We start from the raw sequence: 17,712 nt of genomic DNA, 5'->3' as shown, positions 1-17,712 counted from the left end.
GCACTTGGAACATCTAGGTTAAGTAGCGGGCCCTTGGACTATGTTTGTTAACTAGCTGGCATTTGGACTATCTAAGTAAACTATCGGGTTCTGGACTATGTAGGTTAACTAGCGGGCACTTGGACAATGCAGGTTCCCTTGCAGGCACTTTGAGTATGTAGGTTCCCTAGCGGGCACTTGGACTATATATGTTCCCTACGGGCACTTGGACTATCTAGGTTCCCTAACGGGCACTTGGAATATGTATGTTCCCTATCGGGCACTTGGACTATGTAGGTTCCCTATCGGGCCCTTGGACTATGTAAGTTCCCTAGCGGGCATTTGGACTATGTGGGTTTCCTGGCGGGCATTTGGACTATCTAGGTTACCTAGCGGGTACTTGGACTCTGTAGGTTCCCTAGCGGGCACTTGAATTATGTAGGTTCCCTATCGGGCATTGGACTATATAGGTTAACTAGAGGGCATTTGGACTATGTAGGTTACCTAGCGGGCACTTGGATTTTGTAGGTTCCCTATCGGGCACTTGGACTATGTAGGTTAACTAGAGGGCACTTGGACTATGTAGGTTCCCTATCGGGCACTTGGAGAATGTAGGTTAACTAGCGGGCCCTTGGACTATGTAGGTTAACTAGCGGGCCCTTGGACTATGTAGGTTATCTAGCGGGCACTTGGACGATCTAGGTTAACTAGCGGGTCCTTGGACTATGTTTGTTAACTAGCGGGCATTTGGACTATCTAAGTAAACTATCGGGTTCTGGACTATGTAGGTTAACTAGCGGGCACTTGGACAATGCAGGTTCCCTTGCAGGCACTTTGACTATGTAGGTTCCCTAGCGGGCCCTTGGACTATGTTTGTTAACTAGCGGGCATTTGGACTATCTAAGTAAACTATCGGGTTCTGGACTATGTAGGTTAACTAGCGGGCACTTGGACAATGCAGGTTCCCTTGCAGGCACTTTGACTATGTAGGTTCCCTAGCGGGCACTTGGACTATATATGTTCCCTACGGGCATTTGGACTATCTAGGTTCCCTAACGGGCACTTGGAATATGTATGTTCCCTATCGGGCACTTATACTATGTAGGTTCCCTATCGGGCCCTTGGACTATGTAAGTTCCCTAGCGGGCATTTGGACTATGTGGGTTTCCTGGCGGGCATTTGGACTATCTAGGTTACCTAGCGGGCACTTGGACTCTGTAGGTTCCCTAGCGGGCACTTGGATTATGTAGGTTCCCTATCGGGCATTGGACTATATAGGTTAACTAGAGGGCATTTGGACTATGTAGGTTACCTAGCGGGCACTTGGATTTTGTAGGTTCCCTATCGGGCACTTGGACTATGTAGGTTAACTAGAGGGCACTTGGACTATGTAGGTTCCCTATCGGGCACTTGGAGAATGTAGGTTAACTAGCGGGCCCTTGGACTATGTAGGTTAACTAGCGGGCCTTGGACTATGTAGGTTACCTAGCGGCACTTGGACGATCTAGGTTAACTAGCGGGTACTTGGATTATGTAGGTTAACTAGCGGGCCCTTGGACTATGTAGATTAACTAGCGGCACTTGGACTATCTACATTAAGTAGCGGGCCCTTGGAGTATGTAGATTCCCTAGCGGGCACTTGGACTATGTATGTTCCAGAGCGGGCACTTGGACTATGTAGGTTCCCTAGCAGGCACTTGGACAATGTAGTTTCCCTAGCGGGCACTTGGACTCTGTATGTTCCCTGGCGAGCACTTGGACTATGTATGTTCCCTACGGACACTTGAACTATGTAAGTTAACTACCGCTCACTTGGACTATGTAGGTTAACTAGCGGGCCCTTGGACTATCTAGGTTACCTAGCGGGCACTTGTACTATATAGGTTACCTAGCGGGCACTTGGACTTCTAGGTTAACGAACGGGCACTTGGACTATGTATGTTGCATAGCGGGCAATTGGACTATCTAGGTTAGGTAAGGGGCACGTGGACTATCTAGGTTACCTAGCGGGAACTTGGACTATGTAGGTTACCTAGCGGGCACTTGGACTATCTAGGTTACCTAATGGGCACTTGGACTATCAAGGTTACCTAGCGGGCACTTGTACTATCTAGGTTACCTAACTGGAACTTGGACTATGTAAGTTAACTAGCGGACACTTGGACGATCTAGGTTAACTAGCGGGCACTTGGAATATCTAGGTTAACTAGCGGGCCCTTGGACTATGTTGGTTAACAAGCGGGCACTTGGACTATCTAGGTTAACTAGCGGGTTCTTGGACTATGTAGGTTTACTAGCAGGCACTTGGACTATCTTGGTTAACTAGCAGACCGTGGACTATGTAGGTTAACTAGCGGGCACTTGGACTATCTAGGTTAACTAGCGGGCACTTGGACTATCTAGGTTAACTAGCGGGCACTTGCACAATGCAGGTTCCCTAGCGGGCACTTGGACTATATAGGTTCCCTACGGGCACTTGGACTATCTAGGTACCCTAACGGGCACTTGGACTATGTAAGTTCCTCAGCGGGCACTTGGACTATGTAGGTTCCCTACGGGCACTTGGACTATCTAGGTTCCCTATCGGGCATTGGACTATGTAGGTTATCTAGCGGGACCTTGGACTATCTAGGTTACCTAGCGGGCACATGGACAATCTAGGTTACTTAGCGGGCACTTGGACAATCTAGGTTACCTAGCGGGCACTTGGACTATGTACGTCACCTAGCGGGCACTTGGACTATCTAGGTTAAATAGAGGGCCCTTGGTCTATGTAGGTTAACTAGCGGGCACTTGGATTATCTAGGTTAACGAATGGGCACTTGGACTATGTAGGTTACCTAGCGGGCACTTGGATTGTCTAGGTTAACTAACAGGAACTTGGAATATCTAGGTTACTTAGCGGGCACTTGGACTATGTAGGTTACCTTGCGGGCACTTGTACTATCTAGGTTACCTAACTGGAACTTGGACTATGTAAGTTAACTAGTGGACACTTGGACGATCTAGGTTAACTAGCGGGCACTTGGAATATCTAGGTTAACTAGCGGGCCCTTGGACTATGTAGGTTAACTAGCGGGCACTTGGACTATCTAGGTTAACTAGCGGGTTCTTGGACTATGTAGGTTAACTAGCAGGCACTTGGACTATCTTGGTTAACTAGCAGACCGTGGACTATGTAGGTTAACTAGCGGGCACTTGGACTATCTAGGTTAACTAGCGGGCACTTACACAATGCAGGTTCCCTAGCGGGCACTTTGACTATGTAGGTTCCCTAGCGGGCACTTGGACTATATAGGTTCCCTACGGGCACTTGGACTATCTAGGTACCCTAACGGGCACTTGGACTATGTAGGTTCCTCAGCGGGCACTTGGACTATGTAGGTTCCCTACGGGCACTTGGACTATCTAGGTTCCCTATCGGGCATTGGACTATGTAGGTTATCTAGCGGGACCTTGGACTATCTAGGTTACCTAGCGGGCACATGGACAATCTAGGTTACTTAGCGGGCACTTGGACAATCTAGGTTGCCTAGCGGGCACTTGGACTATGTACGTCCCCTAGCGGGCACTTGGACTATCTAGGTTAAATAGAGGGCCCTTGGTCTATGTAGGTTAACTAGCGGGCACTTGGATTATCTAGGTTAACTAGCGGGCACTTGGACGATCTAGTTTAACTAGCTGGCACTTGGACAATCTAGATTAACTAGCGGGCACTTGGACGATGCAGGTTCCCCAGCGGGCACTTGGACTACTAAGTTCCCTAATGGGCATTTGGACTATGTAGGTTCCCTAGCGGGCACTTGGAATATGTACGTCCCTTAGCGGGCACTTGGACTATGTAGGTTCCCTATCGGGCACTTGGACTATGTAGGTTAACTAGCGGGTCCTTGGACTATGTACGTTCCCTAGTGGGAACTTGGACTATCTAGGTTAACTAACGGGCTGTTGTACTATCTAGGTTACCTAGCGGGCACTTGGAATATCTAGGTTACCTAACGGGCACTTGGACTATGCAGGATACCTAGTGGGCACTTGGACTGTCTAGGTTAACTAGCGGGCACTTGGACTATGTAGGTTAACTAGCGGGCACTTGGACTATCTAGGTTACCTAACAGGCACTTGGACTATGTAGGTAACCTAGCGGGCAGTTGGACAGTCTAGGTTAACTAGCGGGCAATTGCACAATGCAGGTTCCCTAGCGGGCACTTTGACTATGTAGGTTCCCTAGCTGGCACGTGGACTATATAGGTTCCCTACGGGCACTTGGACTATCTAGGTTCCCTAATGGGCACATGGACTATGTAGGTTCCTCAGCGGGCACTTGGACTATGTAGGTTCCCTATCGGGCATGGGACTATGTAGGTTAACTAGCGGGACCTTGGACTATCTAGGTTACCTAGCGGGCACTTGGACTATGTAGGTTAACTAGCGGACAGTTGGACAATCTAGGTTACCTAGCGGGCACTTGAACTATGTACATACCCTAGCGGGCATTTGGACTATCTAGGTAACCTAGCGGGCACTTGGACTATGTACGTCCCCTAGCAGACACTTGGACTATCTAGGTTAACTAGAGGGCACTTGGACTATCTAGGTTAACTAGCGTGCACTTGGACTATCTAGATTAACTAGCGGCCACTTGGACTATGTAGGTTCCCTAGCGGGCACTTGGACTATGTAGGTTCCTCAGTGGGCACTTGGACTACGTAGGTTCCCTATCGGGCATTGGACTATGTAGGTTATCTAGCGGGACCTTGGACTATCTAGGTTACCTAGCGGGCACTTGTACAATCTAAGTTACTTAGCGGGCACTTGGACAATCTAGGTTACCTAGCGGGCACTTGAACTATGTACATAACCTAGCGGGCACTTGGACTATCTAGGTTACCTAGCGGGCACTTGGACTATGTACATTCCCTAGCGGGCACTTGGACTATCTAGGTTAACTAGAGTGCCCTTGGTCTATGTAGGTTAACTAGCGGGCACTTGGATTATCTAGGTTAACTAGCGGGCACTTGGACGATCTAGGTTAACTAGCGGGCACTTGGACAATCTACATTAACTAGCGGGCACTTGGACGATGCAAGTTCCCCAGCAGGCACTTGGACTACTAAGTTCCCTAACGGGCACTTGGACTATGTAGGTTCCCTAGCGGGCCCTTGGACTATGTACGTCCCTTAGCGGGCACTTAGATTGTCTAGGTTCCCTAACGGGCACTTGGACTATGTAGGTCACTGAGCGGCACGTGGACTATGTAGGTTCCCTATCGGGCATTGGATTATGTAGGTTAACTAGCGGGAAATTGGACTATCTAGGTTACCTAGCGGGCACTTGGAGTATGTAGGTTAACTAGCGGACACTTGGACAATCTAGGTTACCTAGCGGGCCATTGAACTATGTACATACCCTAGCGGGCACTTGGACTATCTAGGTTACCTAGCGGGCACTTGGACTATGTACATCCCCTAGCGGGCATTTGGACTATCTAGGTTAACTAGAGGTCCCTTGGTCTATGTAGGTTAACTAGCGGGCACTTGGACGATATAGGTTAACTAGCGGGCACTTGGACGATCTAGGTTAACTAGCGGGCACTTGGAGTATGTAGGTTAACTAGCGGACACTTGGACAATCTAGGTTACCTAGCGGGCCCTTGAACTATGTACATACCCTAGCGGGCACTTGGATTATCTAAGTTACCTAGAGGGAACTTGACTATGTAGGTTACCTAGCAGGCACTTGGACTATCTAGGTTACCTAACGGGCACTTGGACTATCTAGGTTACCTAGCGGGCACTTGGAATATGTAGTTTACCTAGCGGGCCCTTGGACTATGTAGGTAACCATGCGGTCACTTGGACTATCTAGGTTAACGAACGTGCACTTGGACTATGTAGGTAACCTAGAGGGCACTTGGACAGTCTAGGTTACCTAGCGGACACTTGGACTATCTAGGTTAACGAATGGGCACTTGGACTATGTAGGTTACCTAGCAGGCACTTGGACTATCTAGGTTACCTAACAGGAACTTGGAATATCTAGGTTACCTAGCGGGCACTTGGATTATGTAGGTTACCTTGCGGGCACTTGGACTATCTAGGTTACCTAACGGGAACTTGGACTATGTAGGTTAACTAGCGGACTTTTGGACGATCTAGGTTAACTAGCGGGCATTTGGAACATCTAGGTTAACAAGCGGGCCCTTGGACTATGTTTGTTAACTAGCGGGCATTTGGACTATCTAAGTAAACTATCGGGTTCTGGACTATGTTGGTTAACTAGCGGGCACTTGGACAATGCAGGTACCCTTGCAGGCACTTTGACTATGTAGGTTCCCTAGCGGGCACTTGGACTATATATGTTCCCTACGGGCACTTGGACTATCTAGGTTCCCTAACGGGCACTTGGAATATGTATGTTCCCTATCGGGCACTTGGACTATGTAGGTAAACTAGCGGGTACTTGGACTGTCTAGGTTACATAGCGGGCACTTTTGCTGTCTATGTTACATAGCAGGCACTTGGACTTCTAGGTTAACGAACGGGCACTTGGAGTATGTAGGTTGCCTAGCGGGCACTTGGACTATCTAGGTTAGGTAACGGGCACTTGGACTATCTAGGTTACCTAGCGGGAACTTGGACAATGTAGGTTACCTAGGGGGAACTTGGACTATCTAGGTTACCTAACGGGCACTTGGACTATCTAGGTGACATAGCGGGCACTTGGAGTATGTAGGTTACCTAGCGGGCCCTTGGACTATGTAGGTTACCTTGCGGGCACTTGGACTATCTAGGTAAACTAGCGGTTTCTGGACTATGTAGATTAGCTAGCGGGCACTTGGACAATGCAGGTTCCCTTGCGGGCACTTTGACTATGTAGTTTCCCTAGCGGGCCCTTTGACTATGTAAGTTCCCTAACGGGCACCTGGACTATGTGGGTTCCCTAGCGGGCATTTGGACTATCTAGGTTACCTAACGGGCACTTGGATTATGTAGGTTCCCTAGCGGGCCCTTGGACTATGTAATTTCCCCAGCTGGCACTTGGACTATGAAGGTTCCCTAGCGGGCACTTGGATTATGTAGGTTCCCCATCGGGCACTTGGACTATGTAGGTTAACTAGAGGGCATTTGGACTATGTAGGTAACCTTTCGGGCACTTGGACTATGTAGCTTCCCTATCGGGCACTTGGAGAATGTAGGTTAACTAGGGGGCACTAGGACTATGTAAGTTACCTAGCGGGCCCTTGGAATATCTAGGTTACCTAGCGTGCATTTGGACTATTTAGGCTCCCTAGCGGTCATTTGGACTATATAGATTACCGAGCGGGCATTTAGAATTTGTAGGTTACCTAGCGGGCACTTGGACTATCTAGGTTACCTAACAATCACTTGGACTATGTAGGTTCCCTAGCGGGCACTTGGATTATGTAGGTTCCCTATCGGGCACTTGGACTAGGTAGGTTAACTAGCGGGCATTTGGACTATGTAGGTTACCTAGCGGGCACATGGACTATATAGGTTCCCTATCGGGCACTTGGAGAATGTAGGTTAACTAGGGGGCACTAGGACAATATAGGTTACCTAGCGGGCACTTGAACTATGTACATACCCTAGCGGACACTTGGACTATGTAGGTTCCCTAGCGGGCACTTGGATTATGTAGGTTCCCAATCGGACACTTGGACTATGTAGGTTAACTAGCGGGCATTTGGACTATGTAGGTTACCTATCGGACACTTGGACTATATAGGTTCCCTATCGGGCACTTGGAGAATATAGGTTAACTAGGGGGCACTAGGCCAATGTAGATTACCTAGCGGGTCCTTAGACTATCTAGGTTACCTAGGGGGAACCTGGACTATGTAGGTTAACTAGTGGGCACTTGGAATATCTAGGTTACCTAGCACGCACTTGGACTATGTAGGTTAACGAGCGGGCACTTGGACTATCTAGGTTACCTAGTGGGCACTTGGACTATGTACGTTCCCTAGCAGGCATTTGGCCTATCTACGTTACCTAGCGGGCACTTGGACTATGTACGTCACCTAGGGGGCACTTGGACTATGTAAGTTTCCTAGCGGGTACTTGGACCATCTATGTTAACAAGCGGGCACTTGGACTATGTAGGTCCCTATCGGGCACTTGGTCTATCTAGGTTAACTAGCGGGCACTTGGACTATGTAGGTTAACTAGCTGGTTCTTGGACTATGTAGCTTAACTAGCAGGCACTTGGACTATCTAGGTTAACTAGCAGACCTTGGACTATGTAAGTTAACTAGTGGGCACTTGGACTATCTAGGTTAACAAGCGGGCTTTTGCATAATGCAGGTTCCCTAGCGGGCATTTTGACTATGTAGGTTCCCTAGCGGGCACTTGGACTATATAGGTTAACTAGCGGGCCTTGGACTATGTAGGTTACCTAGCAGGCACTTGGACTCTGTACATACCCTAGCGGGCACTTGGACTATCTAGGTTATCTAGCGGGTACTTGGACTATGTACATTCCCAAGTGGGCACTTGGGTCATCTAGGTTAACTAACGGGCTGTTGTACTATCTAGGTTACCTAGAGGGCACTTGGACTATGTAGGTTAACTAGTGGACACTTGGACGATCTAGGTAACTAGCGGGTACTTGGACTATCTAGGTTAACTAGCAGGCCTTTGGACTATGTAGATTCCCTAGCGGGCACTTGGACTACGTAGGTTCCCTAGCGAGCACTTGGACTATGTGGGTACCCTAGCGGGCATTTGGACTATCTAGGTTAACTAGTTGGCCCTTGGACTATGTAGGTTAACTAGCGGGCACTTGGACGATATAGGTTAACTAGCGGGCACTTGGACAATATAGGTTACCTAGCGGGCACTTGAACTATGTACATACCCTAACGGACACTTGGACTATGTAGGTTCCCTAGCGGGCACTTGGATTATGTAGGTTCCCTATCGGGCACTTGGACTAGGTAGGTTAACTAGCGGGCATTTGGACTATGTAGGTTACCTAGCGGGCACATGGACTATATAGGTTCCCTATCGGGCACTTGGAGAATGTAGGTTAACTAGGGGGCACTAGGACAATATAGGTTACCTAGCGGGCACTTGAACTATGTACATACCCTAGCGGGCACTTGGACTATCTAGGTTACCTAGCGGGCACTTGGACTATGTACGTCCCCTAGCAGGCACTTGGGCTATCTAAGTTAACTAGAGGGCCCTTGGACTATGTAAGTTAACTAGCAGGCACTTGGATTATCTAGGTTAACTAGCGGGCACATGGACGATCTAGGTTAACTAGCGGGCACTTGGACGATCTAGGTTAACTAGCGGGCACTTGGACTATCTAGATTAACAAGCGGGCACTTGGACGATGCAGGTTCCCTTGCGGGCACTTGGATGACTAAGTTCCCTAACGGGCACTTTGACTATGTAGGTTCCCTAGCGGGCACTTGGACTATGTACGTCCCTTAGCGGGCACTTGGACTATGTAGGTTAACTAGCCTGCCTTGGACTATGTAGGTTACCTAGCAGGCACTTGGACTCTGTACATATCCTAGCGGGCACTTGGATCATCTAGGTTAACTAACGGGCTGTTGTACTATCTAGGTTACCTAGCCGGCACTTGGACTATGTAGGTTAACTAGTGGACACTTGGACAATATAGGTTAACTAGCGGATACTTGGACTATCTAGGTTAACTAGCAGGCCTTTGGACTATGTAGATTCCCTAGCGGGCACTTGGACTACGTAGGTTCCCTAGCGAGCACTTGGACTATGTGGGTACCCTAGCGCGCATTTGGACTATCTAGGTTAACTAGTTGGCCCTTGGTCTATGTAGGTTAACTAGCGGGCACTTGGACGATCTAGGTTAACTAGCGGGCACTTGGACAATATAGGTTAAATAGCGGGCACTTGGACTATCAAAGTTAACTAGCGAGCCCTTGGACTATATAGGTTACCTAGCGGGCATTTGGATTATCTAGGTTACCTAGGGGGCATTTGGACTATATAGGTTACGTAGCGGGCATTTGGATTATCTAGGTTACCTAGGGGGCATTTGGACTATATAGGTTACCTAGCGGGCACTTGGACTATATAGGTTAACAAGAGGACACTTGGACGATCTAGGTTCACTAGTGGGCCCTTGGACTATATGGGTTAAAGAACGGGCACTTGGACTATGTAGGTTACCTAGCAGGCACTTGGACTGTCTAGGTTACCTAGCGGGCACTTGGACTATCTAGGTTAACAAACGGGCACGTGGACTATCCAGGTTACCTAGTGGGCACTTGGACTATGTAGGTTACCTAGCGGGCACTTGGACACTCTAGGTTAACTAACGGGCACTTGGATTATGCAGGATACCTAGTGGGCACTTGGACTGTCTAGGTTACCTTGCGGGCACTTGGACTATGTAGGTTAACTAGCGGGCACTTGGACTATCTAGGTTACCAGCGGGCACTTGGACTCTAAAGGTTACCTTGCGGGCCCTTGGACTATGTAGGTTACCTAGCGGGCACTTGAACTATCTATGCTATTAACGGGCACTTGGACTATGCAGGTAATCTAGCGGGTACTTGGACTGTCTAGGTTACATAGCGGGCACTTTTGCTGTCTAGGTTACATAGCGGGCACTTGGACTTCTAGGTTAACGAACGGGCACTTGGAGTATGTAGGTTACCTAGCGGGCACTTGGACTATCTAGGTTAGGTAACGGGCACTTGGACTATCTAGGTTACCTAGCGGGAACATGGACAATGTAGGTTACCTAGGGGGAACTTTGACTCTCTAGGTTGCCTAACGGGCACTTGGACTATCTAGGGTACATAGCGGGCACTTGGAGTATGTAGGTTACCTAGCGGGCCCTTGGACTATGTAGGTTACCTTGCGGGCACTTGGACTATCTAGGTAAACTAGCGGTTTCTGGACTATGTAGATTAGCTAGCGGGCACTTGGACTATCTAGGTTAGGTAACGGGCACTTGGAATATGTAGGTTCTCTATCGGGCACTTTGACTATGTAGGTTCCCTAGCGGCCCCTTAGACTATGTAAGTTCCCTAACGGGCACTTGGACTATATGGGTTCCCTAGCGGGCATTTGGACTATCTAGGTTACCTAACGGGCACTTGGACTATGTAGGTTCCCTAGCGGGCACTTGGATTATGTAGGTTCCCTATCGGGCACTTGGACTATGTAGGTTAACTAGCGGGCATTTGGACTATGTAGGTTACCTAGCGGGCACTTGGACTATAAAGATTCTCTATCGGGCACTTGGAGAATATAGGTTAACTAGGGGGCACTAGGACAATGTAGATTACCTAGCGGGTCCTTGGACTATCTAGGTTACCTAGGGGGAACCTGGACTATATAGGTTAACTAGTGGGCACTTGGACTATCTAGGTTACCTAGCACGCACTTGGACTATGTAGGTTAACTAGCGGGCACTTGGACTATCTAGGTTACCTAGTGGGCACTTGGACTATGTATGTTCCCTAGAAGGCATTTGGCCTATCTACGCTACCTAGCGGGCACTTGGACTATGTACGTCACCTAGGGGGCACTTGGACTATGTACGTTTCCTAGCGGGTACTTGGACCATCTATGTTAACTAGCGGGCACTTGGACTATGTAGGTCCCTATCGGGCACTTGGTCTATCTAGGTTAACTAGCGGGCACTTGGACTATGTAGGTTAACTAGCTGGTTCTTGGACTATGTAGGTTTACTAGCAGGCACATGGACGATCTAGGTTAACTAGCGGACCTTGGACTATGTAAGTTAACTAGTGGGCACTTGGACTATCTAGGTTAACTAGCGGGCACTTGCACAATGCAGGTTCCCTAGCGGGCATTTTGACTATGTAGGTTCCCTAGCGGGCACTTGGACTATATAGGTTAACTAGCGGGCCTTGGACTATGTAGGTTACCTAGCAGGCACTTGGACTCTGTACATACCCTAGCGGGCACTTGGACTATCTAGGTTACCTAGCGGGTACTTGGAATATGTACGTTCCCTAGCGGGCACTTGGATCATCTAGGTTAACTAACGGGCTGTTGTACTATCTAGGTTACCTAGAGGGCACTTGGACTATGTAGGTTAACTAGTGGACACTTGGACGATCTAGGTAACTAGCGGGTACTTGGACTATCTAGGTTAACTAGCAAGCCTTTGGACTATGTAGATTCCCTAGCGGGCACTTGGACTACGTAGGTTCCCTAGCGAGCACTTGGACTATGTGGGTACCCTAGCGGGCATTTGGACTATCTAGGTTAACTAGTTGGCCCTTGGACTATGTAGGTTAACTAGCGGGCACTTGGACGATCTAGGTTAACTAGCGGGCACTTGGACAATATAGGTTAACTAGCGGGCACTTGGACTATCAAAGTTAACTAGCGAGCCCTTGGACTATATAGGTTACCTAGCGGGCATTTGGATTGTCTAGGTTACCAAGGGGGCATTTGGACTATATAGGTTACCTAGCGGGCATGTGGACTATATAGGTTAACTAGAGGACACTTGGACGATCTAGGTTCAGTAGTGGGCCCTTGGACTATATAGGTTAACGAACGGGCACTTGGACTATGTAGGTTACCTAGCAGGCACTTGGACTGTCTAGGTTACCTAGCGGGCACTTGGACTATCTAGGTTAACGAACGGGCACTTGGACTATCTAGGTTACCTAGCGGCCACTTGGACTATGTAGGTTACCTAGCGGGCACTTGGACTATGTAGGTTACCTAGCGGGCACTTGAACTATCTATGTTATTAACGGGAACTTGGACTATGCAGGTAAACTAGCGGGTACTTGGCTGTCTAGGTTACAAAGCGGGCACTTTTGCTGTCTAGGTTACATAGCGGGCACTTGGACTTCTAGGTTAACGAACGGGCACTTGGAGTATGTAGGTTGCCAAGCGGGCACTTGGAGTATCTAGGTTAGGTAACGGGCACTTGGACTATCTAGGTTACCTAGCGGGAACTTGGACAATGTAGGTTACCTAGGGGGAACTTGGACTATCTAGGTTACCTAACGGGCACTTGGACTATCTAGGTTACATAGCGGGCACTTGGAGTATGTAGGTTACCTAGCGGGCCCTTGGACTATGTAGGTTACCTAACGGACACTTGGATTATGCAGGATACCTAGTGGGCACTTGGACTGTCTAGGTTACCTTGCGGGCACTTGGACTATGTAGGTTAACTAGCGGGCACTTGGACTATCTAGGTTGCCTAACGAGCACTTGGACTATCTAGGTTACCAGCGGGCACTTGGACTCTAAAGGTTACCTTGCGGGCCCTTGGACTATGTAGGTTACCTAGCGGGCACTTGAACTATCTATGCTATTAACGGGCACTTGGACTATGCAGGTAAACTAGCGGGTACTTGGACTGTCTAGGTTACATACCGGGCACTTTTGCTGTCTAGGTTACATAGCGGGCACTTGGACTTCTAGGTTAACGAACGGGCACTTGGAGTACGTAGGTTGCCTAGCGGGCACTTGGTCTATCTAGGTTAGGTAACGGGCACTTGGACTATCTAGGTTACCTAGCGGGAACTTGGACAATGTAGGTTACCTAGGGGGAACTTGGACTATCTAGGTTACCTAACGGGCACTTGGACTATCTAGGTGACATAGCGGGCACTTGGAGTATGTAGGTTACCTAGCGGGCCCTTGGACTATGTAGGTTACCTTGCGGGCACTTGGACTATCTAGGTAAACTAGCGGTTTCTGGACTATGTAGATTAGCTAGCGGGCACTTGGACAATGCAGGTTCCCTTGCGGGCACTTTGACTATGTAGTTTCCCTAGCGGGCCCTTTGACTATGTAAGTTCCCTAACGGGCACCTGGACTATGTGGGTTCCCTAGCGGGCATTTGGACTATCTAGGTTACCTAACGGACACTTGGACTATGTAGGTTCCCTAGCGGGCACTTGGATTATGTAGGTTCCCTATCGGGCACTTGGACTATGTAGGTTAACTAGCGGGCATTTGGACTATGTAGGTTACCTATCGGACACTTGGACTATATAGGTTCCCTATCGGGCACTTGGAGAATATAGGTTAACTAGGGGGCACTAGGACAATGTAGATTACCTAGCGGGTCCTTGCACTATCTAGGTTACCTAGGGGGAACCTGGACTATGTAGGTTAACTAGTGGGCACTTGGACTATCTAGGTTACCTAGCACGCACTTGGACTATGTAGGTTAACGAGCGGGCACTTGGACTATCTAGGTTACCTAGTGGGCACTTGGACTATGTACGTTCCCTAGCAGGCATTTGGCCTATCTACGTTACCTAGCGGGCACTTGGACTATGTACGTCACCTAGGGGGCACTTGGACTATGTACGTTTCCTAGCGGGTACTTGGACCATCTATGTTAACTAGCGGGCACTTGGACTATGTAGGTCCCTATCGGGCACTTGGTCTATCTAGGTTAACTAGCGGGCACTTGGACTATGTAGGTTAACTAGCTGGTTCTTGGACTATGTAGGTTAACTAGCAGGCACTTGGATTATCTAGGTTAACTAGCGGACCTTGGACTATGTAAGTTAACTAGTGGGCACTTGGACTATCTAGGTTAACTAGCGGGCTTTTGCATAATGCAGGTCCCCTAGCGGGCATTTTGACTATGTAGGTTCCCTAGCGGGCACTTGGATTATATAGGTTAACTAGCGGGCCTTGGACTATGTAGGTTACCTAGCAGGCACTTGGACTCTGTACATACCTTAGCGGGCACTTGGACTATCTAGGTTATCTAGCGGGTACTTGGACTATGTACGTTCCCAAGTGGGCACTTGGGTCATCTAGGTTAACTAATGGGCTGTTGTACTATCTAGGTTACCTAGAGGGCACTTGGACTATGTAGGTTAACTAGTGGACACTTGGACGATCTAGGTAACTAGCGGGTACTTGGACTATCTAGGTTAACTAGCAGGCCTTTGGACTATGTAGATTCCCTAGCGGGCACTTGGACTACATAGGTTCCCTAGCGAGCACTTGGACTATGTGGGTACCCTAGCGGGCATTTGGACTATCTAGGTTAACTAGTTGGCCCTTGGACTATGTAGGTTAACTAGCGGGCACTTGGACGATATAGGTTAACTAGCGGGCACTTGGACAATATAGGTTAACTAGCGGTCACTTGGACTATCAAAGTTAACTAGCGAGCCCTTGGACTATATAGGTTACCTAGCGGGCATTTGGATTATCTAGGTTACCTAGGGGGCATTTGGACTATATAGGTTACCTAGCGGGCACTTGGACTATATAGGTTACCTAGAGGACACTTGGACGATCTAGGTTCACTAGTGGGCCCTTGGACTATATAGGTTAACGAACGGGCACTTGGACTATGTAGGTTACCTAGCAGGCACTTGGACTGTCTAGGTTACCTAGCGGGCACTTGGACTATCTAGGTTACCTAGCGGGCTCTTGGACTATGTAGGTTACCTAGCGGGCACTTGGACACTCTAGGTTAACTAACGGGCACTTGGATTATGCAGGATACCTAGTGGGCACTTGGACTGTCTAGGTTACCTTGCGGGCACTTGGACTATGTAGGTTAACTAGCGGGCACTTGGACTATCTAGGTTACCTAACGGGCACTTGGACTATCTAGGTTACCAGCGGGCACTTGGACTCTAAAGGTTACCTTGCGGGCCCTTGGACTATGTAGGTTACCTAGCGTGCACTTGAACTATCTATGCTATTAACGGGCACTTGGACTATGCAGGTAACCTAGCGGGTACTTGGACTGTCTAGGTTATATTGCGGGCACTTTTGCTGTCTAGGTTACATAGCAGGCACTTGGACTTCTAGGTTAACGAACGGGCACTTGGAGTATGTAGGTTTCCTAGCGGGCACTTGGACTATCTAGGTTAGGTAACGGGCACTTGGACTATCTAGGTTACCTAGCGGGAACTTGGACAATGTAGGTTACCTAGGGGGAACTTGGACTATCTAGGTTACCTAACGGGCACTTGGACTATCTAGGTGACATAGCGGGCACTTGGAGTATGTAGGTTACCTAGCGGGCCCTTGGACTATGTAGGTTATCTTGCGGGCACTTGGACTATCTAGGTAAACTAGCGGTTTCTGGACTATGTAGATTAACTAGCGGGCACATGGACAATTCAGGTTCACTTGCGGGCACTTTGACCATGTAGATTCCCTAGTGGGCCCTTTGACTATGTAAGTTCCCTAGCGGGCACTTGGACTATGTGGGTTCCCTAGCGGGCATTTGGACTATCTAGGTTACCTAACGGGCACTTGGACTATGTAGGTTCCCTAGCGGGCACTTGGATTATATAGGTTCCCTATCGGGCACTTGGACTATGTAGGTTAACTAGCGGGCATTTGGACTATGTAGGTTACCTAGCGGGCACTTGGACTATAAATGTTCTCTATCGGGCACTTGGAGAATATAGGTTAACTAGGGGGCACTAGGACAATGTAGATTACCTAGCGGGTCCTTGGACTATCTAGGTTACCTAGTGGGAACCTGGACTATGTAGGTTAACTAGTGGGCACTTGGACTATCTAGGTTACCTAGCAGGCACTTGGACTATGTAGGTTAACTAGCGGGCACTTGGACTATGTACGTCACCTAGGGGGCACTTGGATTATGTACGTTTCCTAGCGGGTACTTGGACCATCTATGTTAACTAGCGGGCACTTGGACTATGTAGGTCCCTATCGGGCACTTGGTCTATCTAGGTTAACTAGCGGGCACTTGGACTATGTAGGTTAACTAGCTGGTCCGTGGACCATGTAGGTTAACTAGCAGGCACTTGGACTATCTAGGTTAACTAGCGGACCTTGGACTATGTAAATTAACTAGTGGGCACTTGGACTATCTAGGTTAACTAGCGGGCACTTGCACAATGCAGGTTCCCTAGCGGGCATTTTGACTATGTAGGTTCCCTAGCGGGCACATGGACTATATAGGTTCCCAACGGGCACTTGGACTATCTAGCTTCCCTAACGGGCACTTGGAATATGTAGGTTACCTAGCGGGCACTTGGACTATGTAGGTTAACTAGCGGGCATTTGGACTATGTAGGTTACCTAGCGGGCACTTGGACTATAAATGTTCTCTATCGGGCACTTGGAGAATATAGGTTAACTAGGGGGCACTAGGACAATGTAGATTACCTAGCGGGTCCTTGGACTATCTAGGTTACCTAGGGGGAACCTGGACTATGTAGGTTAACTAGTGGGCACTTGGACTATCTAGGTTACCTAGCAGGCACTTGGACTATGTAGGTTAACTAGCGGGCACTTGGACTATCTAGGTTACCTAGTGGGCACTTGGACTATGTACGTTCCATAGCAGGCATTTGGCCTATCTACGTTACCTAGCGGGCCCTTGGACTATGTACGTCACCTAGGGGGCACTTGGATTATGTACGTTTCCTAGCGGGTACTTGGACCATCTATGTTAACTAGCGGGCACTTGGACTATGTAGGTCCCTATCGGGCACTTGGTCTATCTAGGTTAACTAGCGGGCACTTGGACTATGTAGGTTAACTAGCTGGTCCTTGGACCATGTAGGTTAACTAGCAGGCACTTGGACTATCAAGGTTAACTAGCGGACCTTGGACTATGTAAATTAACTAGTGGGCACTTGGACTATCTAGGTTAACTAGCGGGCACTTGCACAATGCAGGTTCCCTAGCGGGCATTTTGACTATGTAGGTTCCCTAGCGGGCACATGGACTATATAGGTTCCCAACGGGC

This window comes from Tenrec ecaudatus, chromosome 1, assembly GCF_050624435.1.
Source record: "Tenrec ecaudatus isolate mTenEca1 chromosome 1, mTenEca1.hap1, whole genome shotgun sequence".
Lineage (NCBI taxonomy): Eukaryota > Metazoa > Chordata > Mammalia > Afrosoricida > Tenrecidae > Tenrec > Tenrec ecaudatus.
This window is presented reverse-complemented; position numbering follows the sequence as displayed.